Here is a 14030-nt window from a genome sequence, read left to right as displayed (position 1 = left end):
AGAGAGAGAGAGAGAGAGAGAGAGAGAGAGAGAGAGAGAGAGAGAGATGAAAAATTTCAGTGATGATAATAATTGTGTGTGTGTGGGGGGGGTTAATTCTCCTGAAGTAATTGTCATCTCTGAGGCTTACTGCCTTAATCTGCTAACCTAAGCCTAGTCCTGGAAGCTTCTAGCCTCTGTACAATCTTACCTAGGCCTGGAATGTCCTCTCTCTCCTCTCTCCTCTCTCTCTCTCTCTCTCTCTCTCTCTCTCTCTCTCTCTCTCTCTCTCTCCCAGCAACTGTTCTAATCTTCTGGCTCCTTCTCATTCTCTGGCTCGTTCTGTCTTTACCTGTGTTAGCTTGTCCTCACTTCAACCTGTCTCTGTAAAACTCTCCCAGTAAAACTGCCTCCTTCCTTTCTCTACACTGATCCTCAGGTCGTTTCCCTTCCCTCTCTCTTCTCATGAGAACCGGGCATATCCTCCTCTGTCAAACCTTTCTCCGATTCACCACTCGGTCTGCCACTCAGTTAGCTATCACAACCATGGCTGCTTCCTTCTACGATTAACTTTAAATTCATTGTCTGGGATTAAAGGTGTGTACAGGGGCATGTCTGTCTGTATTCTAGCCAGACTAAAGTGGTGTGCCAAAGCTGAGTCACAGCACAACTAGAAACCAGCATTCTCCATAAATAACACGATCTTGGAGTTCACAGTGTGGCCAAATATCCTGCAACAAATTATAGTACCAGCCTCCTATAGGACTGAGCCCCAGCACTACACTTCAGTCTTTGGAATGTGAAAAAAAAAACAAAACAAAAACAAAAACAGTCCAGAGTAAGCCAGTTTGGGTAGAAGGAAGAAAAGAAAAAAGTGCAGGAACGCAGAGTTTATGTGGAAAGCAGAGGTTTGAAAAGCACACTGGTTCTGTTTCTTGAATTACGTCACTGTGCCTCTTCTGAGATGAGTTCTCACCTCTATAAATAGAAAAGAATTTTTTTTTCTATTTAAATTCCAACAGTAAGGAAGGAGCGTAGGAGAGTGAGAATTCACAGCTTCAAGGCTTGACCTGAAGAGAAAGACCAGAGACTGAGAGCTCTCTCGGCCTCACAGGTCAGAGCTGGAGCTAACGCCTGAGTGGTAAGAGAATGAGGCCCTCTCTTCTCTCTGTGTCTGTCTTTCTGTCTGCCTGTGTCTGTCTGTCTGCCTGTGTCTGTCTCTTGCCTCTGTCTCTCTGTATAGATGTGAATATATATATATATATATATATATATATATATATATATATAACATTTATATGTATATATATATGACATATACATATGTATGTCAGATTTATTTTTTCTTTGAAATCATGTATGTGTCTGTATACCTAGATGAGTTTATGTGTGCCACATACGTGTAGATACCCATGAACACCTGAAGAGGGCATCCCATCCTCTGCAGCTGGAATTACAGGTGGTTGTGACCCACCCCATGTGGGTGCTGGGATCTGAATGAGGGTCCTCTGCAAGAGCAGTGCACTTTGACCACCGACCCATCTCTCTGGCCCCTCTAGCTGTGTTCTTGTTCTTCTTGTTATTATTTTTTTCCCACTATGACTATTACTATTCTTTTCTTCTTGGATCATACAACTAAAATGAATTCAGGCCTATAGTAAATCAGTTCTGCCTTCCTCTCTCCGACTCCTAAATGTTCCCAATCAAGGAAAATCTCTCTAAAATAACATCTCTCCAGGAAGAGTAAAGAGAAACTCCCCACCCACACACCCTGGCAAGTTTAGAAGTCAGTAAAGGAAAGGTATGTCTGCTCTGGTCCCAGCTCTGGGAAGTGATTTAAGAGGTTGTACGTTGCTGGGCAGTAGTGGGAAACATCTTTAATCCCAGTACTCAGGAAGCAAAGACAGGCAGTTCTCTGTGAATTCAAGGCTAAACTGATCTACAGACAGACTTCCAGGATAGTCAGGGCTACACAGAGGGATCCTATCTAGGGGAGGGGAGGGAGGAGGAGGAGGAAGAGGAGGAGGAAGAAGAGGAGGAGGAGGAAGAGGAGGAGGAGGAAGAAGAGGAAGAGGAGGAGGAGGAAGAGTAGGGGAGGAGGGGAGGAGGAGGAGAGGGAGGGGGAGGGGGAAGGGAAGGGAAGGGAAGGGGAAGAGGAAGAAGAAGAAGACAACAACGATGAAGACAATGACAGGGGACAGGAGAGGGAGAGACAGAGACAGAGAGAGGAGCACCCTGGGGTCAACCACTGGTTCTGAACTCCCTTGTAAGATGCCTTCTTGCAGATTGTCCTTCCCTGTCCTGTTCTTCCTCCTTCAGCAGTGGATCAGATGATTTCCTCAGCAAACACTGTACTCTCGATACCATTAACTTTATGCTACGCTGTTTATGTAACAAACATAAAGAACATCCTACTTACATTCTCCACTTCAGAAGGGAAGAACCCCAGGCCCAGGAAGGTCTAGTGTAGCAGCTATCCCTCACAGTGAAGGAACTGAGCCAGGCTATGAACCCAGCCGTCCTACACACAGCCCCCTGGCCTTCCCTCTGCATTAGGCACACGTGGCTCCTCAGAAGCACGCTCAAGGACTCAGCTCCTAAAGAAGTCATTCACCCGCCAGAAGCAGGCCCATCAAGCTACAGCAGAAAAGAAATACATTCCCAGGCCAGGGCTCAGCAAGGTTGAGTCTCTGAGACAAATTTCACTACTGCCTATTCTTATAAATAAAGTCTTACTGGACCATAGCCACACCCAGTTACTTAGGAGTCAACTATGACTGTCTGCCTGAGGTAATTTTCACATTCCCATGGAAGAATTGCAACAGGAATGTATGGAGTGTAAAACCTAAAGACACCTCAATAGGTGTCCCTTGGCAGGAAGTTTGTCCCCTACCTTAGATCCACATTGGTCTGGAAGCATCTCATGACCCCAGGGACAGTGTTAGAATCTCTGTGTGGGAGGAGTCCTAACCCTTTGAAATCACGTCATTACTCTGGATGTACGTTCCTTAATGCACCTTTACAGCTTGCTCCTTTCCTCTCGTCTTTTTTTTTTTTCTAGAATATTCTATCCCACCTCAGAGTCACACTATCCCCTGTGTCAATATCCATTGTAGGATAGCGATTCCTCAGCCACCATAAGAGGTGCTGTATGGACATCGGTCTCCTTTTTCTCAGTATCCAGGAACCTGACCACACCCTTGGGTATAACTACATTTAGCAAGATTATAGGAGTGCTTTGATCAACCAAAGATGCTTGAGACCAGGGCAGCTAAGGTTCCTCTCCCATAATTTCACATCTTGGTTCAATCACTCACAGGGAGGAGCTCCTAAGAACTGGTGGACCCCTTAACTGTTCCTTTTCAGACTTTGGCTTTCTGTTTATCTGAAGACTGTCTTTTTTCTTCCTTTCTATCTCCTTCCTTCCTTCCTTCCTTCCTTCCTTCCTTTCTTTCTTTCCTTCTTTCTTTCTTTTTTTGGTTGTTGTTTTTGTTTTTCCAAGACAGTGTTTCTCAGTGTACCTTTGGCTATCCTGAAACTCACTCTGTAGACCAGGCTGGCTCCCCAAAACACAGAGCTCCACCTGCCTCTGCCTCCAGAGCGCTGGGTTTTAAGTCACCACCGCCTGTTGAAGATTATCTTTTTCAAGTCTGGTAGTGATTCCAGGTACAGGTGAAGTCCTCAATAAATACCTTTAAAAGTTAAGTTAGGTGAACCAGTATTTACACTTTAATCATATCTGCCTGACAGAATTGACCCAGAAAAAGCTACAGGGTGGAAGAGCTCAAACGGACATATAATTTGATTCCTTCTGAACAAATTGAGATTAGGGGAGGAAATTCTCCAAATCCATTTTTTAAATGCTGGTGATATGGCTCAGTTAGGAGGCTGCTTGCCTGGCATACACAAAGCCCTGGCACTGACCCTGGCACCACATAAACTGGAAGATGGGAGCAGGAAGACGACAGGTTAAAGGTCAACTTCAGTTGTAAAGCAAGTTCTAGAACAGCCTGGGCAAGATAAGACCCCCATCTCAAAAGTAATCCATACATACTTCATAAAGCAAAACACACATAATTCAGAAAACAGCAGAATCACACCTCATGGATTTAAGACAAGCACCAGAGGCTGATGTTCTGTGGAGTCTCATTGTATGACCTTATTTCTCTAGGATTTGTGTCTTCTTTCTTTGTGACGGTATACTACCTTTATTCTGAAACATTATTAGCCCCTCATCCCCATCCCACACCTTGTGGCTTCTACCTAAGAACCTGTATTTGCCAGTCTGTATTGGAAAAGGTACAGTGACATCGTTCAATGTCTCCAACACAGAACTGACAAGATGTCAGAGCACAGTTTCCAAGCAGGGTCCTATCAAGCTGGATGGTACTGCGGGAACCTGGGAGCCAGAAGGACCCAGGAAATCAAAGAAAACAGAAAATAGTTCCTAGTAGATGTACCACACAGCCGCAGATCCCAGCATCAAACTGTCCATCGGGCATAAAGAGGAATGTTTCTCCTAAACAACAGGAGAAATGAAATCTGCGCCTGCGTAGAGAAATGAAGTTTGCGCCTGCACGAGCAAAGCTATTGGTGGGAATCCTCAGGGTCCCTGAGTCCATCAGTTATCTGTGAACCGATCTCCTCCTCGTGGGTATCACTAGACATCCTGACAAACGGGTGACCCTCAAGATAATAAAGCTCAACTCCCTCGGCAATGGTGAGCGCATTCTCTCTCGGGCAGCTCACTTCACAATTAGGCTAATTCTCGTCAGAAGTCTCACAAGGCTGACTTCCGTGAAGTTGCGGTAAGACAGAAAGATGGAGATATTAGGGGACATAGGGAGAGAAAGCAGCCCTGAGTGGGAATCAGGAAACTTCAACACCTCAATAAAGCCAAAATTACCTACAGAAATAATGTCTGTTTTTCGAAAGGCATTTCAGACAACATGTTAAAGCCATCTCAGGGCCAGAATGCCTATAACCTTGTGTTTTACCATATCAGCCCTCCCCTCTCATCCTAAATCTAAATGAAATCTGTAATCTCATTCACAAAAACCAACTCAGGCACTGAACAAGTGGCTCAGTGGTTACTGTAAACTGTTTTCTCTTGCTTCTCTTGCAGAAGACCCCAGTTCAGTTCCCAGCACCCATGTTGGGCAGCTCCCAACTGCTTGTAACTCCAGTTCCAGGGCATCTGGTGCCTTCTTCTGGCCTACCCTGGTACCCACACACATGTGCACATACATGCACACATACAGATAAATAAACATAAGATAAATCTTTTTCTTCTTTTAAAAATCACTTCTACCTTTATAATTTCATTTACAAAATAAAAACCTATACGATAAGAAAAGTTGGAGCTGAAGAGATGGCTCCGTGGTTAAGAGCACTGACTGTTCTTCCCTGAGGTCCTGAGTTCAATTCCTAGCAACCACATGGTGGCTCACAACCATATGTAGTGGGATCCGATGCCCTGTTCTGGTGTGCCTGAAGACAGTGACGGTGTTCTCATATAAATACAATTTAAAAAACAAAAAACTACCTAAACTAGCCAATTTCGTGTCATCATGACTCATCTGGCAATTCAAGCTTTCCTGACCAGAAGTCCTCAGGAAGTAGGGACCACCTCGGGCTACTTCTGGTCATGTTAAACTGACAAAGCCACATCACTAATGCTTTCCTGTGGCCTGCTTTAATCCATTTTGTCTTAAGTTATCCTGGTCCAACTAAGTCACCGTGACCTCTGACCTAACACCCCCATGCACCCCAAATCATCTTTCATGTGACTTAAGTACTCACATACATAAAATAAATAAATCTAAAAAAAAAAAAATCACCTTCCTGGTATAATGCAATCCCCAGTGCACAAGGATTGTATCAAAACCGTAACTCTGGGTTATTACTTCCCAGAAGATGGGTTCTTGAGATTGGAGACCTGTACTAACCTAAAGGCCTAAGGATGGGTCTGGCCTGGTCTCTGTCATACAGATAGTATAAAGATCATTGGGCTATTAGCCACCTCTGTCCTGGTTGTGATAACTTGGGGGAGCCTCTGGCTATACAGATAAAGTAAGGGTCATTAGACAATTAGTTATCTCTGGTCCTAATTGTGGGAACTTGGGGAGCCCCTGGCTATAAGGGTCATTTAGATTACCAGCCACCTCTGGTCTAGATTGTAGAACTTGATATGCCTGGCCAAACAGATAACGCAGATCACCAGGCTGCTAACCAATTCCAGTTTCCAGCTTTCTAGATAGAAGGTCAGGTTTTCATCTTTCCCATTGGAAAGGCAATCAGTCCAACAGCATTTAACATTCCTAGTCCCCCTGGACCTGGAGATCTATGGGCAAAAGGACCTTCACTCTGTACTCCCAACAGGGGACAGGCTGAAGTATGCAGAAAGGGTTGTCTAGCAGGAGCTGTGAGCTTTGGGGACATGAGGTGGACTTACAGGAAAAAGGCTGGGGGTTAGGGGAGGTAATGCCCTTCCCCCACTCTTCTCCTCGACTTCAATCTGTCAGAACTCTCCATTGGCCAAACGCAATTGGAAGCTTAAGAAAAGGGGGAGCCCATTATTGCAACTTGTAATCCAGCCTGGAGGGGTGCCCCGGTCATGTGTGCCCAGTAAGCATTCTGGTAACAATGCTCAATTTTCTTCTGAGAACTGCCTTCCCACTCTCCTCCCCTGTAATTTAAACAAGAGTGATGGCATCGCTGGCTTCAGGGGAAAGTCACAGGATTCAGGCCTGCCCAAACACAACAACTCAGGCCTCTGATTATACTCACTGGTTCAGAGACAGCCCGCTAAGGACAATGAGGAGCCAGGAAGACAAAAGCTGGCTTCTCTGAAGATGTTAGCTGAGAGTAACTGGAAGCCACACAGCTCTCCAAGGGGAAGCCTAGAGAAAAGAAAGTTTGATTTAAGGAGAAGAAAAACCAGGGAAATAGAAATCTATACCCCGGTGATATTCTGATCACTATTACATTGTCCTGAAACCCATGATGTCCATCCTGGCCTGAAATGGAAAGAGTATTGAAAATATAAGATTCTACAAGATAAAGGCCATTACTGGGGTGTAAGTTTGGACCCTGGCTCCTTTCTCTGCCGTTTAGTTAACACTGGGAAATGCCCCAACTTTATGAAAGTTGACTTTAAACCAGAAATTATAGTGCTTTGTGAACACCTAGTGAAAGACCCCTGAAAAGCATTGTGCAAATGTCACAGATTCTTCCATGGGTCATTCCCACCTTCACGTGTACCATCATGGGGACAGTGTGTTCTAAAGTCAGGAGCACACAACATTCTAAAATTACATCCAGGGCTGAGTAATGACATATTGAAAAGCAGCTGTGAGGATCCCTGGCCGTCTCAACACTGCCAAATGGAGAAGGAAAGAAAGAAATTGACAAGATTGGCTTTATTTGGAACAAGCAGAATGGAATTCACATCTAAGACGCAGAAGGATGAGAAAGAGGTTGTAGACTGAAAACCGATACCTGAAACAGTGTCGGAGCCAGAAGATAACGGGAAACCTGAAAAAGCAGAAGAAATTAGCCCATCCTGGGGGCACTGTGATTCAGGCTGCCACTGTCACAGTTGGGAAGATACAAGTCAAAGGTGGTATGAAATGCAAGATAGTGTGCTTCCTCCCATGCAGCAATCTGCTCAAAGAATACCCATGAAACACCGCGGAAGAATGAAAGCAAAGAAGCCTGTGGGAAAGACCTAAAGCCAGGCTCAAAACTGCAAAAATATCCAAGACCCTGGTGCAAAGGTAGACCCTGGGAGCAAGCAAGGTATCTGAGCAGTCTACCCAGTAGCCAAACCCCATGTGGAAATTCCAAGACTGGAATGGGAAAAATCCACTGCACAGCAAGAAAAGCTCTTACCACAAGGCAAGGGAGAAAAACACGTGTGCAGGCCTCAGTGTTCTTGTCAGTGGCTTGCCGTGCAGATATGAATAACAGACTTGGATGGACCAGTGGTGGTTTTTCCTGGTCCAACAAGTCAATTATATTACAGACAAGAGCCAAAGAGCAAAGGCAGGGAGGGTGTTTCGAATACATTGTAGGCACACTGAACACATAGAATTTTACCAATGACTGGAAAAACCGGAAGACACATCCAACAGAAACTAAGATTTCCCGCAAGGTGATGGTGTATGCCTTTAATCCAAGCACTTGAAAGGTAGAGTCAAACAGAACTCTGGGAGTTCAAGGGCAGTTTGGTCTACATAGTAAGTTCCTGGCCAGCCAAGACTGTATAGTGAGACCCTGTAGCAAAATAAATAAAATGTTTTTACTGTCTCTGGTGAAGAGAAAAAGCAGAATTCTTCCAAAATGTTTGAAAGAAATTAGTTCAAAAATGCTCATCAGCACCTTCTTGCAGAAAAGCACTAAGCTGGGTGCTTGGTTGGGCAAGAGCTGTAAGCAACACCATCATTTTCTTCCCATGGCTAGTAATCCAATCAGAAATGAGAATCTCAATGCCCCATGTTAAGCATTCCCCTCCTGAGGGGTGGGGAAAATGTGCTTATAAGATTCAGCAAGTGGAGTGTACAAAATCCAGGAACTAAACCACACTTACAATGCTCAGGAAGTTCCTGAAAGTTAGAAGATCCACAATGTAGGCTAGACTCTTCCACTAACCCAGATGCCTGCAAGGGAAGCAGACAGCTCCAGGGCTAGAGTTTTTCTGAGTCATTGCTTTCACTGTGGTGGTCTTCTTGATGCTGCAGCTGCTTTTAAGTGACACCTCACCTGTATGTCTGTAAACTACCCAAATTAACTCACTGGTTCACCCAGCCAGACTTGGGCAAAATCATTTCTTCAGTCTATTGTTAATGTCTTGTACATGATAAGCAGACTTGTGGAGAGCTTTGGGGGCTGCTTAGCAAGAATTTGACATTGGGCCAGGACAGGGAAGTAAGCTCAGGCAGGAATCTGATTTTAGGCTAGAACAAAGAAGTAGGCTTCAGGCAAGAGTCTGATTTGGGGCTAGGACAGGGAAGTAGGCTCAGATATCCTGGTCATAAGCCCTTAGAAGCAATGATCATGGGACTCTGTTTATTGCCTTGCTTGTTCCTTGACTACTTGTGTTTATTGTCTTGCTTGTTCCTCGACCTAGAAATGACCTTATTATCTGCATGTAATTAAAATGGTATAAAATCAGACTGGCAGAAAATAAACCCGCCTCAGCCTCAGAACTGGCTGGGGTCATGCTGCAGTGTTGTCTAATTGTCTCTTTTTTCTTTTTAATCCTTGCTCTGGAGAACCTGTTGACTAAGCTGTGTTGGTCACAGACCTTTGTTCACATCTCCACAGGGAAAAAAGCACATAACACATGAAATTTTTCAGTTGAGATGGACCCAGCATAGAAGGCTTAGAGCTGGTGTTTGCTTAATGCAAAGTTACAAAGGGGAGAAACAGATGAGTTTTTCTGCCCCGTCTAAGTGGCTAAAGGAAAGGAGTAAGTCAACTAGGAGAGGTTTGTTGACACCTATTTTGTCACAACTGTAAGGGTGGACTCACGATTCATGAAGAATGATATAAAATAGCATGCAGCAGCAAAGAACATTTATTCTGTAGAGAACTTGCACTCAGGGGTCCACCATACTTCAGGATAGAAGACAGAGGTGTGGATTTAGTAAGGTCAATTTAAAGCCTGCTAAGGTAGGTGTGGAGGACTTTTACCTTTCTTTCCCTTGATTGGTTGGTTCTATCTCCAAAAGTAGGGGTGTCACTGTGATTGGTTAAGGCTCTGGGGGATTTGGAGGACTTTCGCTAATTAACTATACTTGGCTCAAGCTAGGTGGTAGGGCAGCTTCAACAACTCCTGATTGGCTGCCCTAAGGGGTGGTTTTTCTTGGAATTAATTGTTTTGGACTTTTCCAGTTCTGGGAAACAGAAACTTAGGCCTAGTTTCCCAAACTGCCAGTTTGCAGCCTGTCATGGAGTCAGCTGGGCTCTAGCCAACTCTGTCCTCTCAACCACCACCTCTTTTCCAAGGACACATCGCCAAGTCCTAACACTTCTTACAAAATCTTCCCCCTCCCGTGTTGTTGTTGCTCTTTTCCTCTACTGGGCCTTTGTCATCTCTTACCACAACTGCTCTTGGTTACTGTATACTTATATATAAGCTATCTGTCTTGCTGTGACCAAACACCCTATAGAGGCAACTGTTGAAGAAGAGAATAAGTTGGCCTGGGCTCACTGCTTGAAGTTCCAGTCCATCAGGGCAGGGGAGGTGTGAGCAGGAGCATGAGGCAGCTGGTAACTCTGTATCCACAGCCAGGAAGCAAAGAGAGACATACTCAGCTCCTGTTCTTTTTATTCAGTCCCGGCCATAGCCATGGAATGGTTCAGATAATAACTCGGGTGGCTCTTCCCACCTCAATTAACCTAATCCAGACAAAATCCCTCATAGACATGCCCACAGCCTCATCCCTTCAATGATTCTAGACCCAATGAGGTTGATAGTCAATATAAACCATCAGATTTATCATCGAATTCCAGAGAATTCCTCTGATTCAGATAGGAAGACATCAGGATTGGAGAGCGACACTGGGCCTAGCTTGAGCATCTGCAATCTCAAAGCCCACCCTCCATGACACACTTCCTCCAACAAGGTCACACCTACTCCAACAAGTCCATTCATCCTAAATAGTATCACTCCCTATAGGCTTATGGGAGCCATTTTTATCCAGGCAGGCAGGCAATCACATGTAGAACAGATGGTAGCATGAGTGCCATAGGCTATTGAAATTAAAAACTAAAATGTGCATAAAGGCTTAAAGAACCTAGCAGGAGAGATGGGTAGAGATCCAGCTCATTTGCTAGAGTGTTTACCTATGATGCGTGAAGTCCTGGCATGGAATTTTTTTTTAAAGATTTATTTATTTAATGTATATGAGTACACTGTAACTGTGTTCAGACACACCAGAAGAGGGCATCGGATCCCATTACAGATGATTGTGAGGCACCATGTGGTTGCTGGGAATTGAACTCAGGACCTTTAGAGGGGCAGTCAGTGCTCTTAACCGCTGAGCCATCTCACCAGCCCAACATGGGTATTTTTTAATGAACAGTTTTACAATAAATGTTTTCTGTTTTACAAAATACTTTCATTATCAGTCAGAATCAGAATAATGTGGTGGTTTGGACTATTTCAACTGTTTCCTTGTAACTACGATTTACAGAGAGCTTTTTTTTTTAAATCAGTCAGTATTTTAATTTTATCTCAACAAATCACTGGAAATTATAAGTCTGCCCTGAAATAAAGCTGTGGAACGGCAGAGATTAAACTTAAGGTGTTCAGGTGTGGTACACATTGGTCAGAAGGATGGGTCTGCCAGCTTCCTTAAGACAGGTTGGTATCACAGTGGTGAGAGGGGTCAGCAGAGAACGGCGCTTGCCACAAAGCTGATAACTTGAGCTTGAACTCAGACGCCACATGTGGAGAGAAAGGGAACAACTCTCAAAGTTTTTCTCTGACCTCCATGTGCACCGTGGCCTGAGTACACACACACACACACACACACACAATAATAGAGAAGAAAGAAATGTGGTAATTTTTTCAAATACAGACTTGCCCATTTTTATTGACAGTGAGCATCTATGTTCAAGTGATAACTTGTCCCTATGATCCTAAAAGTTCCTTAAACTTAAACCACAAACAGCACCAGTAAAAGCCATGGTTCCATGATACGCCCCTCCAGAGTCTTTAAAGACTGCAAGGACAGAGCAAGCCCTTGCTTAGAGGTTAGGGGGTGCTGTCGCCATGCTGCAACTTAACAGCTTTCTACTTATAGACAGGTCAGATTCTAAAGATTGCCAAGGCAGTGTGTGGGTAAATCCAAGGAGCAGCCCCCCTGGCTAGGGATGGAAGGAAAACATTTCACCTGAGTCTCAGCTTTCTTGTCTCTAATGTTTATAGCTAAGAGACCCGCTATTCAAGCCATTAACCATGCCCTTCCGTAGAGCCTAGCCTGGACAAGGACCTTAAGACAAGTCAAGCCTACTTCTTTAAAGAGGCCCAATGGCAGAGGCAGCCAAGAATGGGGGCGATGGCTCACACCTGTAACCCCAGCACTCTGGAGGCTCAAGGTTACGCTGAGCTGCACAGTGAGTACCAGCCAAGGCTACATAGCAAGCCAAGGATGTGTCCAAACAGAAAAATCAGGACTGGCAAGAAGACTCAACAGGAGAAGGTCTCCTCCGCACTCCAGGACCCATTTGATGGAAGCAGAGTACTGACGTCAGCCACTTGAACCCTGACCTCCACATATGTGCCTTAACACATGTGCCCCACACATACACACTTAAGTAAACAAATGTAGTGAGAAAACGTCTAATGAGCAAATAATCACTGAGCTATCTAGTCTGACACGTGTCAGGTAAAACAGAGCACAGACCAATAGGATAGCCAGCTCAGTCGATGACCTCATCTCTTCACACGAGATAGATATTATTCTGATCACCCGATATAAATAATTTAATCCTTCCTGTATCTCCACTTCAGAAATGAGAGGATCGGCCATGGAGAATTCTAGTTGTTAACTCTCTCTTTTCATGGAAAAAAAAAATTCTAAAATTATAGGACTTGGAAGTTGGTGTGAGATTTGAACCAGGCTCTCTGGCTTCAGGGTACTGAACTGGACTAAAATGCCTATGCTGCTTCTCAAGGACGAGTGACAACCTAGAAAAGAGAAATGGAATGGACAGGCAAGATGGCGCTACTGGTAAAGGTGATTGCGACACAAGCTGGCAAGGTGAATTAGATCCCTGGAACCCACAGGAATGCAGAGAGAGAGAACCAACTCCACGAGGTTATCCTCTGACTCCCACACACCAGCCATAGCATGTGTATGCTCCCACCCCACTCACCTCTCCCTCCTCCTCCCTTTCCCACTTCTCCTCCCCCCTCACACACACATAAACTAATAATAAACATCTTTGTTTTTTAAGAAAAGAGAGCCAGGCAGTGATGGCGCACACCTTTAATCCCAGCACTTGGGAGGCAGAGGCAGGCAGATTTCTGAGTTCGAGGCCAGCCTGGTCTACAGAGTGAGTTCCAGGACAGCCAGGGCTACACAGAGAAACCCTGTCTCGAAAAAAAACAAAAACAAAAAGAAAGAAAGAAAGAAAGAAAGAAAGAAAGAAAGAAAGAAAGAAAGAAAGAGGAACACTCTTTTCTTCTTAACCCTGCTGGTAGCTGGCTACACAGCCTTGAGTCCTAGTCTTTTAAAATGGATTGGTGGTGGGCCAGTGAGATGCCTCAGAAGGTAAAGGGGTTTGTGATGCAAAGCTTGTTACCTGAGTTCAAGGCCCTGACCTCATGAAAAGACAAAAGGAGAGAATCTATTTCACAAAATCATTTGCTGACCTCCCCACGAGCACTGTAACACGCGCATGCTGTGCTCAATGGTAATAATAAAAAGAATACTTTAAAAGACAGGTGGAGGAGGGGTGTGCTGGGGGGGGAAGGCTTATATGGGGGGAGGAAGGTGAAGGAGCTGGGGAAATAAGGGTACATAGGAGACAAACAACTGAAGACCATAGAAATCTATTCTCTTAGAACTTCCCCCACCTCATGAAAAATATATCTATATATAGATACACATATATGTATGTGTGTGTGTGTATCTGTGTGTGTGTGTGTGTATTAGTAGTTAGGGTTTGCATTGCTGTGAAGAGACACCATGACCAAGCCATCTCTTATAAAGGACAACATTTAATTAGGGCTGGCTTACAGGTTCAGAGGTTCAGTCTATTATCATCAAGGTGGGAGCATGGCAGCATCCAGGCAGGCACGGTGCAGGAGGAGCTGACAGTTCTACATCTTCATCTGAAGGCCACTGGGAAAAAAATTGGCTCTCAGGCAACTAGGATGAGGGTCTTAAAGTCCATACACACAGTGACACACTTCCTCCAGCAAGGCCACACCTCCTAAGAGTGCCACTCCCTGGGCCAAGCATATTCAAACCTTCAAACCACCACAGAATATATATATATATATATATATATATATATATATATATATATATATA

At 44.5% G+C, this 14030-nt stretch overlaps 1 long non-coding RNA gene across 1 annotated transcript in view; it reads right to left on the bottom strand.

Moving 5' to 3' along the window:
* LOC114631850 overlaps positions 1-6794 on the bottom strand; it is a 56062-nt gene extending 49268 nt beyond the window's left edge. The window contains exon 1 of the long non-coding RNA XR_003713014.1: positions 6769-6794. This is a non-coding gene — a long non-coding RNA (uncharacterized LOC114631850). The remainder of the gene's footprint in view (positions 1-6768) is intronic.
* Between the last annotated feature and the right edge of the window lie 7236 nt (positions 6795-14030).

This window comes from Grammomys surdaster, unplaced genomic scaffold, assembly GCF_004785775.1.
Source record: "Grammomys surdaster isolate TR1022 unplaced genomic scaffold, NIH_TR_1.0 367, whole genome shotgun sequence".
In the NCBI taxonomy this organism is placed as follows: Eukaryota; Metazoa; Chordata; class Mammalia; order Rodentia; family Muridae; genus Grammomys; species Grammomys surdaster.
Note: the sequence above shows the minus strand (reverse complement) of the source record. Positions and strands in the feature narration are given on the sequence as shown.